General features: G+C 32.7%; 1 protein-coding gene across 1 annotated transcript in view; it reads right to left on the bottom strand.

Moving 5' to 3' along the window:
* The window catches only part of LOC126978759 (angiopoietin-related protein 2), a 94,431-nt gene that overhangs the window by 31,798 nt on the left and 46,042 nt on the right, over window positions 1-16,591 (bottom strand). The gene's annotated exons all lie outside the window — the stretch shown is intronic.

The raw sequence follows: 16,591 nt of genomic DNA, 5'->3' as shown, positions 1-16,591 counted from the left end.
TATTGTGTTCTGAGAGTAGATAGTGCCGGGACTCAGAAGGGTATATGTCTAAAGCCTCACTCTTTATCAATATTAATTTCTAATTATGATTAATGGTGCACGTATAATGAACACAGAACTTAAAGCAAGTTAATCTGAACAAACAATTTAGAATATTCCATTCGAGTGAACGGTATTCCTAGCAGAGTTAGTTTACTAGAATGTAGATTAGTTGCAGCCATTTAAAGCGACTGGCAGGGACCATGTTGCTTGCCACAAGCGCAAAAGCAAACGACCATAACTCCAAGGTTACGATGAATCTAATAACAATTCTACATTTAAAATAGTGTACATTATTTTGTGAATTTTGGACTGAAAACAATTACATATGAAGGTGCTAAACTGTACAATGGACTATCTTCGGATATCAAAGATGCAGGCACTTTTAATTTATTCAAGCTTCGTTTAGCGAAATGTATTGCAGATGATACTTCCTTTTTCTAGTGCACACACTTATATTTAGTTTTATACCTATGTTTATCATAAGGACTATTCATAGATTATCTATTTATATAAAAATGAATTGCTGTTCGTTAGTCTCGCTAAAACTCGAGAACGGCTGGACCGAATTGGCAAATTTTGGTCTTGAATTATTTGTGGAAGTCCAGAGAAGGTTTAAAAGGTGAATAAATAGGAAAATGCTGCTAAATTAAATGAAAACAACAAATTTGTTTTTGCTTTGATGTGTCCATACACAATTTCTATGAGAGAATTTATTGACGCACGGTTTGACAGTTCTGCTGTGAAACAGTTTCATTACGACAGCAGGGTGCATATTTTACGAACTAATTTTTGATGTTATGATATATTATTGACAAATTCATATAAAAACATTATTTTATTTATTATATACAGCGTGTGCCGGGTCAGCTAGTTATTTATATTTATTGTTCTCATGTAAGTGACAGTTTGTAATGTTTTTAATGAGAAAAAATGATCTTTAAACCGAATTTTCTCATTTATTTATTTAAAAAAAATGGAGTATGGTGCTTTATAAGGCATAATAAGGCAATGATATGATATTTCCCCAAACTTATCATATAGAATAATTTCCTATCATTTTAATTGTTAATTTGTGATACGTTACGCCTCATTGTAAAGTGTTATACAACATTCATAAGGTAAAGTTACCACTTAACGGTGGTTCTATTGCCTTGTTAATGTTAAGTATCTCAACTCTGTATAATTCAATATATTCGTATGTTTTAATTACGATATATTCCAGATGTATAGAATTCGTGACTAATTTATTCGTTTAATATTGATAAGATCGTAATAAATTGTATATTATGCCCATTTCGTTGACGTATGTGAAATCATAGGCCCTTCATGTTTATGTTAATACTCAGTCGTTACGATTTCAAAGTAAGTGGCCATATTTAAGTTATAAATTGACTTTGAATAACGAAATATCATTCTAGTTAAAACGGTTCTCCTCAAAATTAATATATCTAGTAGTTCTAAAATATTTTAAGATTTATTACTTCGTATCGTTGTTGTACTTTTTAATTTTACAAATCACATGTTGGAACTAAAAAAATCATAATATCGGAATATTGAGTTTTAACCTAAACGTTCGTTAATATTACTTCAAATTATATATTTCTTTTTCAAAAAATGTAGAAAAAAAAACACTGGGGGTTTTTTTAAGTCAACAATTATTACTAATTAATAAGTATTTTTTACCTTTACAAACGAGTCGTATAGGCACCTACCCTCGCCCTCGCCCTATGAGCAAGGTCACTGGCATGTTTGTTAGATTAGTACGAAAAGGATATACAAATAGGCATTGACAAAACTGCTCGGTACATTGTAATAAATATTGAGCGTACAAATAAGTGTGAGACTATAGTCCTGAAAACTAACATTTTTGAAAATCTACTTAAAATACTTCTACAAATACTACGGTTCCAATTTTTTGACATGTTTATCTTCATTTCTTTATCTAAATTATCGCAGTTTCGAAAACACGATTACGAAAACAAATATCGATAGATTTATTTTATGAAAAATAGTCTTTTTTATTTGAATTGTTTATATTATCATAAAAGTATGATAGCTATAAACACAAAACTTATTTTATTCGATAGTTTCGTATTAAACCAAACGCTTCGCCATGGTTGCATGCTCCTCAACAGCCGCCAGAAAAATCAAGCGCTTATTTATTTAGGTACATGATTTATGAATGACCACAGTGGAATTCGTAAATCATAATAAAAGTTTAATATTTTTTCGGACCTAATAGTAGTAGTATACAAGGTTACTTATAACATGAACTATGTGAAAACCCCGTCATAAATTTCTATCCGCTTTCTTAAAGGTGGAAATTTATGACGGGACTTACTTACCCGTTAAAAATAGACTGACACAAAAAATTATCTTGGTTATCAGTGACCATTTTTTGAGTAAGTAGGTACATTAAAAATGCTGTACACTACTTCTTACTGACAAGGTCTTACTGGAGGTAGTAGTAGTAGGTTAGGTTTCGCAGCCAAAAATAATCAAAACGTCTCAACAGAAAATTCATTATTCAACGATTGAAACGTGTAATTATTTGTAATGTTACATTTTTTTTTAAATTTACTGAACGGTGCATTCAATCATTCGATTATCACAATTTGTTATTTAATGATACACGCGGCTTATATTCAAACTAGCTTTTACCCGCGACTTCGTGCGCGTGCAATAGTTACTTTGGGTAGTATCTGTTATTTTTTATTATATTCGCTTTGCAAATATACAATACACTAAAAACTGCTGTGGTTAATACATTTTTCTAATCTACCATTTATACAACTATCTTCCCCCTTTTTCATCCCACACAGGTCTAAATTTTAAAAAAGCTAGAACAAATATTTAACAGTTGCATGGTTTTATCTTCAACAATAACGAACTTTCAGCCTTTTATTCGCGATAGCCTATGGTCTTTCCCAAGCTCTTGTCTATCTCTGTACGAAATTTCATTCGGTTTAGTGGTTTAGGCGTGAAAGCGTAACAAACAAACATACATTCACATTTATAATATCAGTAGGGATGTCTCAAGGATAGCTCTAGCATGAATAGAACTTACTATTCATTCAATTCATTCGAAGAACAGCAATGTCGTTGTGATCGTTATTAAATTTCTCGGCTAATGAAGTACCTTATACGCACATACACACACACACACACACACACACACACACACACACACACACACACACACGCACACACACTCATTAGGTAATTTGTGAATATATTCGTGTGATATTGAGTAACGCTGCTTGTTTTGTATACGTCGTATGTTTTAATGTAATGTTCTCGTTGAACTGCAAGACTGCACTTATCATAAAACATCTGGCCATTTCGTGGTTAGTGATTTTATAAATACTGCCGAATGAGGCTTGGTCATTATACCATGAACCGTAAAATAAGTATAATATTTTGATAATAAAAAGTAATTCATTAAATTGCGAAGTGGCTGATTATTTTCAATATGATTAAATTTATTTGTCAAAATGTTTATCAATTCGCAGCTATGAACCATATCAGGGTTGCAATTACAGCAAATATATACCCATCTATACTAATATATAAAGCTGCAGTGTTTGTTTGTTTGTTTGAACGCGCTAATCTCTGGTACTACTGGTCCGATTTGAATGATTCTTTCAGTGTTGGGTAGTCCATTTATCGAGGAAGGCTATAGGTTAGGATATGTTTTTTTTTTCAAAATTAGGGATCCGTAATAAAATTACTATTTTGTAACACAAGGTGTAAAATCGAAAACCTATTTTCGCGTGCGCTGCAAAAACTATTGGCGATAGAACAAAATGATGTACAGGCTATAATATAGGCAATATTTTATTACTTATAAAACTATCGCGTGAATTATACTTTATATGGCAAAACAACGTTTGCCGGGTCAGCTATTATAATATATTATATGTGTTAATACGTAAGGCGAAAACTTTGTTACCCTTTATTAAAAAATGTGTGAACGGATTTAACATAGGTACCGTCTTATTGATAAACGTAATGTAAAATTACTCCAAGATTAAAATTACTTTTCCCTGCCATGTAATTGTGTAGTGATAAAAGTAAGATAAATTTGGAATAACTTTAATTCGTGTTTATTAATAAGACAGTTTATATGCAGAAGATACCTTTATCAATTGCACAAATTAAATTTGTAACCAAAACTTTTAAACGATACGGGATTCGAAACTGCGATCTCTTGGGTTCCGTCCGAGCGCTTTCCCACTGAGCCGAGGGTTCGAGTGACGTATCGTTCATAAATCTTGGTATGTCTTGTTCAACTCTCAGGTTGTCGCTCCATCTACAGGATCTTAAAAGATCTTTAAAGTTGATAACCTGCTCGACCCCAATAAATGAATATTAGGAAATTGACTTGACTTTACCGATTTCATTCATAATTTTTTTAAATGTTTTTTAATCGTAGCAGGTTCTTTCATAAAAAAACTAGGATTTTTTCTTAATGTAACCTTAGTCATACGTTATTTGAAATAACTGTCAGCTGTTTGGCAGTAAAAGACAGATCGCACACTGCCAGGTTTAGATAGTAAATTAAATCGTATTCTTTTTTAATAGAACAATATGACTGTCGTGTCAGTAATTATTTAAATAATTTTATAATTACCAATAGAAAGATTTACTGAATTCTCCATGTGATTAGAATAAGGTAATTAACTTGCATTCATGCATGCATGTCTATGAAATAAGCATGTATGAACTCTTAGAGGACGTAATACTATGAATTTTAACAAGTTTTTAGAATAAAATTAGTTTTAAAAATAATAATATGTATTAGTATTCATGGTTTGTTCCGGCATTGGTCTCAAATGAATGGTTATTAATCATGTCCATCAAATAAAACTTGATCAATCCTGTTTGTGTGAAACAGGTCAATAAATTAATCAATCGATCTTGTGCGACTTATTACTACGCATCACTCGTGATCTTCAAATATATATTTGATTATCGGCGTTTGGACAAATAATTAAGACTATATCTTAATGAATAACATTATATTTTTTTTTATGAAAATAAGGGATGAGACGAGCAGGACGTTCAGCTGATGGTATTTGATACGCAGTACCCATTACAATGCAGTGCCGCTCAGGATTATTGAAAAACCCAAAAATTCTGAGCGGCATTACAATTGCGCTCGTCACCTCGAGACATAAGATGTTAAGTCTCATTTGCCCAGTAATTTCACTAGTTACGGCGCCCTTCAAACCGAAACACAGTAATGTTTACACATTAAAGCTTCACGGCAGAAATAGGCGCCGTTGTGGTACCCATAATCTAGCCGGCTTCCTGAGTAAAGGAGCCTCCCACTGGTTTTATTGTAAAATATGTATATTCTGGCATGAGCGTTAATTATTTCTTGTAATCATGCAGAAATAACGGTAACGGTAGATAGAAAAAACTCATTTCTGCGTAAAAACAATCAATTCATAGACAAATGTTTCGTGCTTACCTTTGCACATGTCCATTACTTATTCTTAATGTAATATGTAATCACGAAAACAATTAATTTTCTCTATAGATAGAAACACTGAAGTATAACAATGAAAAGAAATTGACATATTATGCATCGTAAAAAATTACAATGATTTTAAACATTTCACTAGCTTAGGTATAATATAAATAACTACGTTTAGAGCGTCAGTAAATCGCCACACTAGTCGGAGACTGATTCTGTTATAGCTTTGATTACCCAAAAAACCGTCTAACTTGGCAGTCATCATCTTAATTTGAAGACTCTAAAAATATCGATTTATTTATGTAGACCTTTGAGCATAGTTTTACCCTTTTTACTTCTATACAATGCAATATTAATTGTTATTTAGAAAACTTAGAGTATATTTTACTAAAACTTTACAATTATAATAACACTGAATTGATTTACGTTTTTAATTATTATAGATTGATAACATTTAGGCGTTTACCTAGTTGATTTTTGATTGTTTTTCTCACTAAGTATCCCGATTTCGTCGCATTGAAGTAAAAGGTCAATCAAGTCAAGTTTAATATAATTAAAAAGAGCGCAAAAAAAGAATGATAGGAAGGTTTCTTGCTTGTGATTATATGATTCTTAGGGTCAAAAACGGAACAATAACACACACGTTCATAATAATATTACAAACTAGTGTTTATTATAATTTTTTTTATGGAATAGGAGTACAAACGATAGTACGGGTCACCATTTAATATAATTATCCCTACAAAGTATGTTAGTACCTAACTGCAAATAATATAGAAAGTAAACAGATCATTTTCAATTTAACAGGGTAATACAGTGTTCTTTTTGTAGCAACAAAGAGGTTTTATGCCGCTGTAAATCCATTTACATTTTAATATAAATTAATGTGTCCCCAATTAAGACGCAAAACACATTGATTATTATCAAATTATTTGTAATTAATATTATTAATAATTTCTTAAATAATTATGGTATGGTGCAAAAAAAATTTCGCGCAATTTCCCAATACAATTTTCATATTTTGTTTGAACGACTTATACAATACATGTTTGTTTTTTACTTGCTACTTCTACAAAGTTGCTAGACACTCGACTGCTTTACGCCCTCTCGTGTATAATTAGCAATTTAGCTTCAATTTTATCATAATATATACTTTAAGTAAAACTACAAAGGCTTTGTAGTTTTGATTTGACGTCAGGGCTTAGTAACAAGTCGTTATCAGTTCCGTGTTGTGTTCGTAGCAATATTATTAAGTCCGATTGATATTGAAAATATTTTCACCAGTTCAATATTCATATTTTAAATACCAGCCGCTGCTATCTGTAATTAAATCTATTACAGTTAATGCGAACACAGCGCAGAGAGAAAACAAATCATATGCCAATTACATAAGTCGTTGGGACAATAAGTTCAACGTCCTATTTTATAAGAAAACCACTTTTTAAAACCAGTTCCTTCATTTTCAACAAGCATTATACAAATTATTGTACTTTGTTATATAATATATTATGTGGAACGGTTGAATTTTTGTGTCATTAAGTGTTTTTTTTTTCTTAATTAATTGAATATTACCTGCGTTTTTATGGATTGATAGAAGAAAAGAGTGTCTGGGCAAGTAGTGGTATTGTTTCCTGCATGATGTTGTAAATCTTCCGATACATTTTCGTTTAAATTATTTTGCGTAAAAGCCAATTTTAAACCATTTCCAGGTCCTAATTTGGTCATATTGCGATAAACGATCTATGGAATGTTTCTGTCATTTCTTTTTTTAATCCAAAAGATGTCAAATTTTCGTATGAAATTAAATCTGGGTTTAAAATAATCTAACATCAGAGTTCGAATGTAGATAGCGGCCAATAGTGAAATATTTTATATGAGAAGGAGCAGATCACATAATAAACGGCTTTTATTGAAGGTAGGCACTTATGTCCCATGATCAGAGTTGTATCGCGGCACACTACGCCTTACAACTTTTTGCGAAGTATAATAATAATATGAACACACTCTTACACAAATTATCTTGCCCCAAACTAGGCATATCCTGTACTATGGGTACAAGACAATGATATATTTAATACAATATACTTACTTAAATATATATAAACATCCATGACTCGGAAACAAACATTAATATTTATCATATAAACTAGCTGACTCGACAGACGTTGTTCTGTACATAATGAATAAAATACCGTTTTTGATGAATTTGTCAATAATTTTTCATTGTAACATAATAATATGCCCCTTGTTGTTATAATGAAATTGTTTCACAGCAGAACTGTCAAACCGCGCGTCAAAAATACTCTCATTGAAAATATGTCCAAACAAAACAAATATTGGAAATAAAAATAATTATGGGTCCCAAATCGAAATAAAAACTATCCTATCTCTTAAGTTGGACTAAACTGCACTCCATGAAGTAATCCCCATTGAAATCCGTTCATTAGTTTAGGAGTCCATTGAGGACAAACATTGTGACACGAGATTTATATATATTAAGATGATTGCACCTACCGGGATTCGAACCCGGGAACTCTAGCTCAGTAGGCAGGGTCACTAACCACTGGGCTAAAGGGGTAACTATATGTCTATAGTATGACTCTAATATTTGTTATTATTTTATATTTATAATTGAAACCACACATATAATGCAACCCCGCTATTGTAATATTAATATTGTCGTTAGATATGTGTGATAGTATCAATGACGGTGTACGATTGTTAATGTACAAATAATAACAGCGATACTTGTATAGCTTTTTGATTAATGAGCTTTCAAATGCTACACATTAGAACACTTCGTTACTAGGCCGATACTCGATCTAACTTATCAGAGCAACAGTGACACAACATAACACACGTTCTTTGAGTTAGGGCTGTCCCTTTATGTATAAGTATTTCTCGATTTATGTATGCTGCTATACAGGTAATTATAGTTAAGCTATGGATTAATGCCATTATTAAAGTGAAACTTTTATTACATCGTCTGAAACTTTTTCGTCTGTGTCTTGCATGTCGCGTGACGGTTGGGCGGCGCCTATAGTTCGCAGCATCTGACCGTGTAGTATATAGACTATTACTCATTTGTGCCAGTACTCCACGCTATTTTGTTTGTTTTTATTATTTCCCATTATTATTCCAATTTTCCAAGTATAAAATTAAGATTGATAAAACGATTTTTATACCCTTAATGGAAAATTTTTAGTTAAATGTCCATAATGTGAAAAATGGTTTCACTTTTACCGTGATTTCATAAAACCGTGTGGTTTTATGAAACTTTAAGTTTTACTTTAAAAATAATATTTTGAAAATAAGTTTTTTTTAACTTTAAAAATAATCTTTTTTCTATACTTTTACATATCTTAAGAAGTGCTCGTATAATGCCTTTGTTTATTTATAGTGTGCGTATTGATGCATCTACTTTAAAACACGTCACGTCATTTTTTAAATCAGTTTATTTTTTTTTGTCTTTTTTCGAGTTAGTTATAACGTTAGAGTATTTATGTTGCATCACATAGATTTGGCGAATCTGTTAAAATTAATCGAAAAGAGTGGCGATAAGTTTGTTGTCACTTCTTTTTATCAAATTTCAACTTTCCCGAAGTGGTGGTATATAGCAAAATATATAACTTTTGAAAATTACAACTGTCTATTCTTTTTACCTTAATGAAAAAAATGATTTTGATTAGAAAGAACTAACTAACTAGAAATTGAACATTACCATATATGTACTATCGTTTAAACATACAAACTATTGCTATCATATTATAGTTTTAAGCTTTCACTAATATTTTACACTTCCTTTTTAAACCGTATAACCGCCAGTGTTTTTTTTAAATAGAGTAATCATTAATTTAAAACCTTTTTTGTGGTAGTGGAGGTTGTCGAAGTTTGGTATTTAACACTCGTTCTGATATATTTTCACTTCTGACAAACAGACACACCGACCTGTGTGGTCAGTGATGTATCTGTATGTGTCCTGAAAATTCTGGGTTTAATTGCGCCTCTTCACAATCGGCGATTAAAGGCAACTATACGCGAGCACGATCGTGTGGAGGACTTATTCGCTTCTAGTCGCCGATCATTGTCTATAATCGTCATAGTGATCGCAGTGATCGGTGACTCGTCGGTTTTTCGGGCACGCATCAAAGGAAATTCGCGTGTAGTTGCGTGCGCGTGCCCACGCGATCGCTGGTCATTCTTTCATTGGAGGATACCGGATTAAGTGAGCGAAGCTGAACGTACTTCGCGTCGTCGTCGTGACGCTGTTTTGTTTTCCTTTTATTTACACTGCGCGAGTACGATACAATGGCTACTGGGTGGTGGCAAGTGAAGAAACATTAAATTTCATAGAACTTTTTCAGAACTACCCAGAAACATGGAAACCCAAACATAAATATTGTATACAGGAATTAAATGAATGGTAGCAACAGCTATAAACTCCACGTCCGGACGATCGTGTGGATGCTTACACGATGATCATTGATTAACTTGCCGATGAGAGACGATCATACAAGTAACGATCAACGCCGATAGTGGAGGGGAGGCTTAATGGTTATTATCTTTCATGGTATATCTATGCGTCGATTATTATTACTAGAATATTTTTTAAATTTAATACTATAAAGTGACAGCCCTAATTATTGTTATAATATGTTGTGTCTAAATGTACCAGTTATTAATACAATGCCGCAGTACTTAACAGTCTGTCATACAAGAAATAATGCAGCTGAGATATGAATGTTTGGGTAACAGTGCAAATTAAGCAAAAAACACATTGACATCCCACTGAACTTAATACAATGTATAATTACGGAGTTATTAATATGTGCAACACTTATGTTGACATTTATGAAATTGAATTCTTTTCTTTCAAAGTAAATACGTGAAATATTGAGTGCAGCGCGGCGAGTGATGCAAGAAGACGATGATTAAGTATGCGCTTTGTACAAAAAGAAAGTAATTCTTATAAAGATCAACGCGGGAGTCGCGTTAATTGGCCGGTTCATTTCAAAATTATGAGAATATAGACTAAATTTTTTTTTGATTATCATTTACCTGCCCAATACATGGAACAAAAAAACAAATTATTCCAACTTGTATTTGAAACATTTACGAACTAAGACTGAAAAGTATTTCGAGACCCTTAATTTGCTATAACAGTCAATTATTTAAGTAAATATACAAATTTATACCTAAATTTTGTATAATGGGATTTGGATCCCGCATGTTTGAGAGATCTAGTAATTAGTTCGTGTCCGTGTTGGATAATATTTATAACTAGCTGACCCGGCAAACGTTGTTTTGCCATATAAATTATTTTTAGAGTTAAACCGTTTCTTGGACATTGCAACATTACCTTATTTTTCTAAAATAAAAGATTTTTTCTCAAACAAACGTAGCCTAAGTTACTCCTTATAACATCAGCTACGTGCCACTAAAAATTCCGTCAAAATAGGTCCAGCCATATCAGAGATTAGCCGGAACAAAGAGACAGACAGACAAAAATTGTAAAAAAATGTTATTTTGGTATGTTATTATATTCATATACAATATACATGTAGTAAAAAACGGTTATTTCAATATTACAAACAGACACTCCAATTTCATTTATATGTATAGATAAATATAATATTCGATAATATTTGGAATTACTCAAATAACTTAGCATTTACGCAGACTGGGAAAATGAATGTAATCTCTCGCAGTGTCGCAGCAGCGACTTATGTTTTATATTATGTCGTATGATTATAGAGATGATGTTTTATCGCACCATAGACTTACGGCAGTGCCCAATATACTATTTACAGATAGAGATAAATTACTACCTTCTACTGTCAGCAATTAGCTGTCAATAATCTAAAGCTGTCCCAATATACCCGATAAGTCGTTCTTATCGCCTTATATTGGGACGCATGAATTGCAATTTCCATACAAACTTTTATCGCTGGTAAGCTTTACGTCGTCCCATTGAAGGACAGCGTGTACGGATACCGGAGTTACCGTCCATAAGTTTATTGGGACAGGAAAGTCAACGATAGTTACGATTTTTATCTCAAGTAAGAGATAGACTGAATATTGAGAACAGCCGTTAGAATATACTAGACGAACATAGACGACCTGTTAGCCCATAATGCGTAACCAATTTGATTTGTCAATATGAACGTCGCATGCTTTGTTCGTCTTTAAATTGTAAGTCTGTAATAAATATCAAAGCAAGACTATATTAAACTTACAATCAGCTAATTTTTATATAGATAAACTCTGACGGCCTTATAAATAAACTTGGTATAAAGTTATAACTGATGATAAACAATGAAAATGCAAAATGTTTACAATATCGTTGACAACACTGTCAATACAATGATACAATTCTGAAGTTTTCCAAATGACAAGCTGCCTTGCAAATAAACGCGGGAAACGTTATACGTCCGAATAAACCATTCGTAATTAAAATGTCTATTTGTAAACATTTTACATATTCTTGGTTTATGCTTGGTTATAACTTTATGTCAATTTTATTTGTAAGGCCGTATCTCTATAAAGTCGCTTCTTCTCTGTCAGAGCACCATTTGTTTCAGAAGCGGTGGTAGTGTTTGAAGTGACATCAAAAACAATTCTTTAGTAATTCACTTTGACAAAATAAATGCCTTTTTATACGCTTGAAAAATCTCAGCGTGATAGTGACAGGCTCTGTGCTATGTGGTCAGTGCTGAGAATAGCGGCTTAGAATAGTCACAGGAAGCGACGCATAGTAAAACAACTTGTGTTCAAGTCACACAAGACATACGCATATTCAAGTGTATTAAATTATGCGGGTTTGACTTTTCGTTTGGTTTAAATTTTATGTTTTCGCGTCACTTTTAATAAATCTTTCTAACGGTTAACAAATATTTATTACAATATAATAAGACCTTTTAAATATTACAAAAAAATCAGTTCTGTCGGCAGTCAGTAACCAGTACTCTCTTTTTTTCATCATCATATCAGCCGGTAGACATCCACTGCGGTCTAGTGCTACCCTCATTCAATAAATTACACTTGTATATAATGTTTGTACAATCAATTTATAAAAAAGATAATTCTAATTTTCTTCTGTTTAATTGTGTTATTCACTAGTTTCTATTCATTAAGTGTGATTGGTGGTGTTGAATTAATTAGTATTATAAAGCGACAAACTGAGTCCGTAGTGTACATCTCTCTCAGCTCGTTTTTTATCAGTCCTGTTTATATGATAGGTCCATTATATTTCAATTGATTACATTGTAAATGTTACATCATTAACTCAACTTCGAACGTCATTTATTTGACAGGCTTACTATTTTACTCTATTGGGTAAAAAACTATGATTCAATATGAAATCACTTATTGCAATTCAAAAACTACTACCTATTCGCGATTGAATGCCTCAGACCAGAGAAGAATGGGAGCAACAAACTCAGCGGGCATCTTCTTTTTTTTAAAGCCTGACGGCATTCGCTCCATTCCTAATCTCTGGTGTCATTGAAAAGTTATTTAACTTTTAGTAACCTTTAATAGTAAACATAAACGTCTTTTAACAATTCTTTGGAACGCTTTGTATATTTTTTGGGATCATGTTGTAAATTATAAGTTTATGTTTGTTCCTGGTGCTAACATTATGGTTATGACAGTTTCTAGCAAATTAACCTAAGGGTCTATGTACATATAAAGAATATATTGAGAGGCAACAGTCAAGATGTTTATTTTTTAATTTTTGCTCTCAATGATTCTTTAGCACCTAGGTTATGGACAGCGCGAATAGCCCTCTTTTGCAGTAGAAGATGGTATTAATATCGGCAGCATTGCCCCATATCAATATACAATAGGACATAATTTATTATATTAGCCGCAAGGAAAATAGAGCGATCGAAAGTCTAAACAGTTACTGATGCCCTGAAGGCAGGCAATACCGCTTTGATATACAATTATCATAGTTAATACTATCGAAGAGAAAGTGTAAAGTATAAATCTCACGGAAATGCTAGCTATTGTCCCACCGAATGTTATGTCGCCATATAATAAGGTTACTTTGTTCATTCTCAATAGATTGAGTATATGTATCTCAATAGATCTACAGTTGTAAATTTTAAAGTGTTTGTTTATTATATTTATATATTTTTTTTTTGTTGTTTAAACAATTGGAATGTAATTATTATGCAAAATGATTAAAATTAATAACACAATTTTGTTAATTTAAAGGAGCGCTTACCTAAAATACGACACTCCATCCATTTTAAATTTGGTTATGCTGTTATTTGGACAGTTTCTCATTGAACACTTTTGTCATTGCGTGGCATTGTATTCAAAGCGCGGTCGAAACACAACTGAACAAAACCTCTGCCTAAGAGACGCGTAGGTAGATCACTTAGATATTCAGCTATGGAGTAATAGGATTTACGACTGAGCAATTTTTTAATAAAACATTTAAATTTATTTATAGATAATGTCTGAACAGTGGCTGGGACTTTATTATAAAAGTGTATACATTTTCCCTTAAAGCTATTATCTATCTTATAAAGCCTACTAGAATTAATTACACGCAATCCCTTATTTCTAGTGTTATAATAATGAAAATCACTATTAAGAGCAAAAAAAATCATTAGAGAATATTAAACCACCAACCACCAAATCAATGTGTGCAACATTGACTAATCTGAATTGGTCACATATTATCGAGCTGTCAGGTCGTCTATGAGCTAGTATATTTTATGTCTATCTCTCTTAGTTTATGATTAGAATAATAATAGCCTTGTATTATTGATATAATAACCCCGAGACTCTCGACTATTGACACTGTTTTCATACCGACTTCAAAAGGTTATGTTCCGTTTATAAATCGTATTAAATCTTTATGAAGGTTGTGTCTAATGTATGTATGTATTATTTGAACATTAGTTGTATTAAAGTTTTATTTATCGACTTTATTAGGTAGAAAATTCAATGTAAGCTATTTAAGGTGATGTTAATACCAGCGGTCTGCAATTTTTGCTGTCGTTGACAAAAAGGGGTGTTATGTTGGTCGTGTATGTCTATCATAACTTCCAAACTAATGGACCAATTTTGATGATTTTACTATGCCTTTTTGCTATTAAAAAAAGAATAAATATTAGGAATGACTATTTATTCAGTAGATTATATTGACGTGATATTAAAATGTAAAGACCATTGATAGATAGATACCTTAAATGGGTAGAACATATCAAACAGAACACAGATTATGATCATCGCCGCCCACATTTTCTTGCAACACCAGAGGAATCACAAGAGCGGTGCCGGCCTTTTAGAAAGATGTACGCACTTTTTTTAATGTACCCATGTCGTATCGTAATGGAAATATGGCACAAGATAGCCACTCCACAGCTTGATTGAAGAAAGTTCCTTAAAAATCACACTGTTCACACAACTCCACACATTTTTTTTAATGAAAATACGGGACGATTACAATACAATGCAGTGCCGCTCCGGATTATTAAAAAGGCCAAAAATTCTGAGCGGCACTACAATTTCACTCGTCACCTTGAGACAAAAGATGTCAAGTCTCGCTTTGCGCAGTAATTTCACTAGCTACGGCGCCCTTCACGCCGAAACACAGTAATGTTTACACATTACTGCTTCACGGCAAATATAGGCGCCGTTGATGTTATGTATTGTACCCATAATCTAGCCGGCATCCTGTGCAAAGGTGCCTTCCACTGGTAAAGATTTCTGGTAGATTTCGAGCTTTTCCAGCTCATGTCTCCTCTATACACAGCACACATCTCATCTCCGCTTTGGTCGAAATAACCTGACAGCTTCGTGCCTTATCTCCTCTCGTCTCCTCTCCTCTCCGCTTTGGGCCTGCGGCAACGCATCTCTTGTCCCCTCGTGTGGCGGTATCCAAGAGGGGTTGTCCACTTCCATCACGTGAGCCTCTTTCCCGTTTGTCCCCTCTTATATTTAAAAAATCGGAAAAATGCGAACCGGACACGCTCACCGACAGTCTCGTACATACTTTTTTATGACATATAGTTTTCAGAATTTTCCCTATAGTTATAATAAAAACGGTATAGTTTGCCAAATTGCGTAGTTCTAGATCAACAGAAGGTTCACTTTTTTGCGGCATAAACGGCTCTTTATTTTTTTATGGTAACTTAATTGTTCGATTTTTTCATATTTATCATTTTAATATACGGACGGGCGAACAGATGGACGGACAACAAAGTGATCCTATAATAGTTCCGTTTCTTCCTTTTGAGGTTTCCGTACCCTAAAAAGATAGACAAGAATTAGCGATACGGGCGATTTTAATTAAAGCCAGATTTTCTATGTTGTGATATCATTAATAAAATTTTTAAATACAAAGAAAGAGTTTGAATATGTAATTAAGACTATTTCCTGTGACTGACGTGTCCGCACAGGCAAGTTGAAGGAAGCTCTTATTTAATACATGCCGAGATGTAATATATGATTGGCGTGGCTTTAATGGACCCAGGTTTCATGCAGACAACTTGCAAGGATAAGGTCGCATTCTTATTAATTATCATTTATATCTCGGGGTATAATTATATCGAGATATAAATGACACTCCTCGATTGACTTTACACTCTGAGATAATAAATCATTTAAGTTTTAATCAGTGACGGGGAAAGTAGGCGAAATAAAATGAGAATAAAAGTATCGCTTAATGTAACGTATGTTTGTTACGTCTTCACGCAAAACCTACTGAATGGATTGTAATGAAACGTTACATTAATATAGCTTACACATTATACAAAATATAACGATAAGTGTCAAGAAGTAGGAAAAATATGTGCAATCTGCGAGCTATTCATGTTTGCTCCGTAAAGCCTGCAGGATTAAGATAAATGTATATCGGTGCAAATACTATAAACACACATATTATAAAAACGAGAATAAGATTTATAATTTTACTCTAAAATTAAATCATACATCACCATATGATCACATTATGATGAAAAAATATTGTTAAAAAGCGTTAATCGAAAACATGTGTACGTTCGCCGAGCCCTATAACTATGGCCACACTGTCGACACATCGAAAAGTCA

This window comes from Leptidea sinapis, chromosome Z, assembly GCF_905404315.1.
Source record: "Leptidea sinapis chromosome Z, ilLepSina1.1, whole genome shotgun sequence".
In the NCBI taxonomy this organism is placed as follows: domain Eukaryota; kingdom Metazoa; phylum Arthropoda; class Insecta; order Lepidoptera; family Pieridae; genus Leptidea; species Leptidea sinapis.
This window is presented reverse-complemented; position numbering and strand designations above follow the sequence as displayed.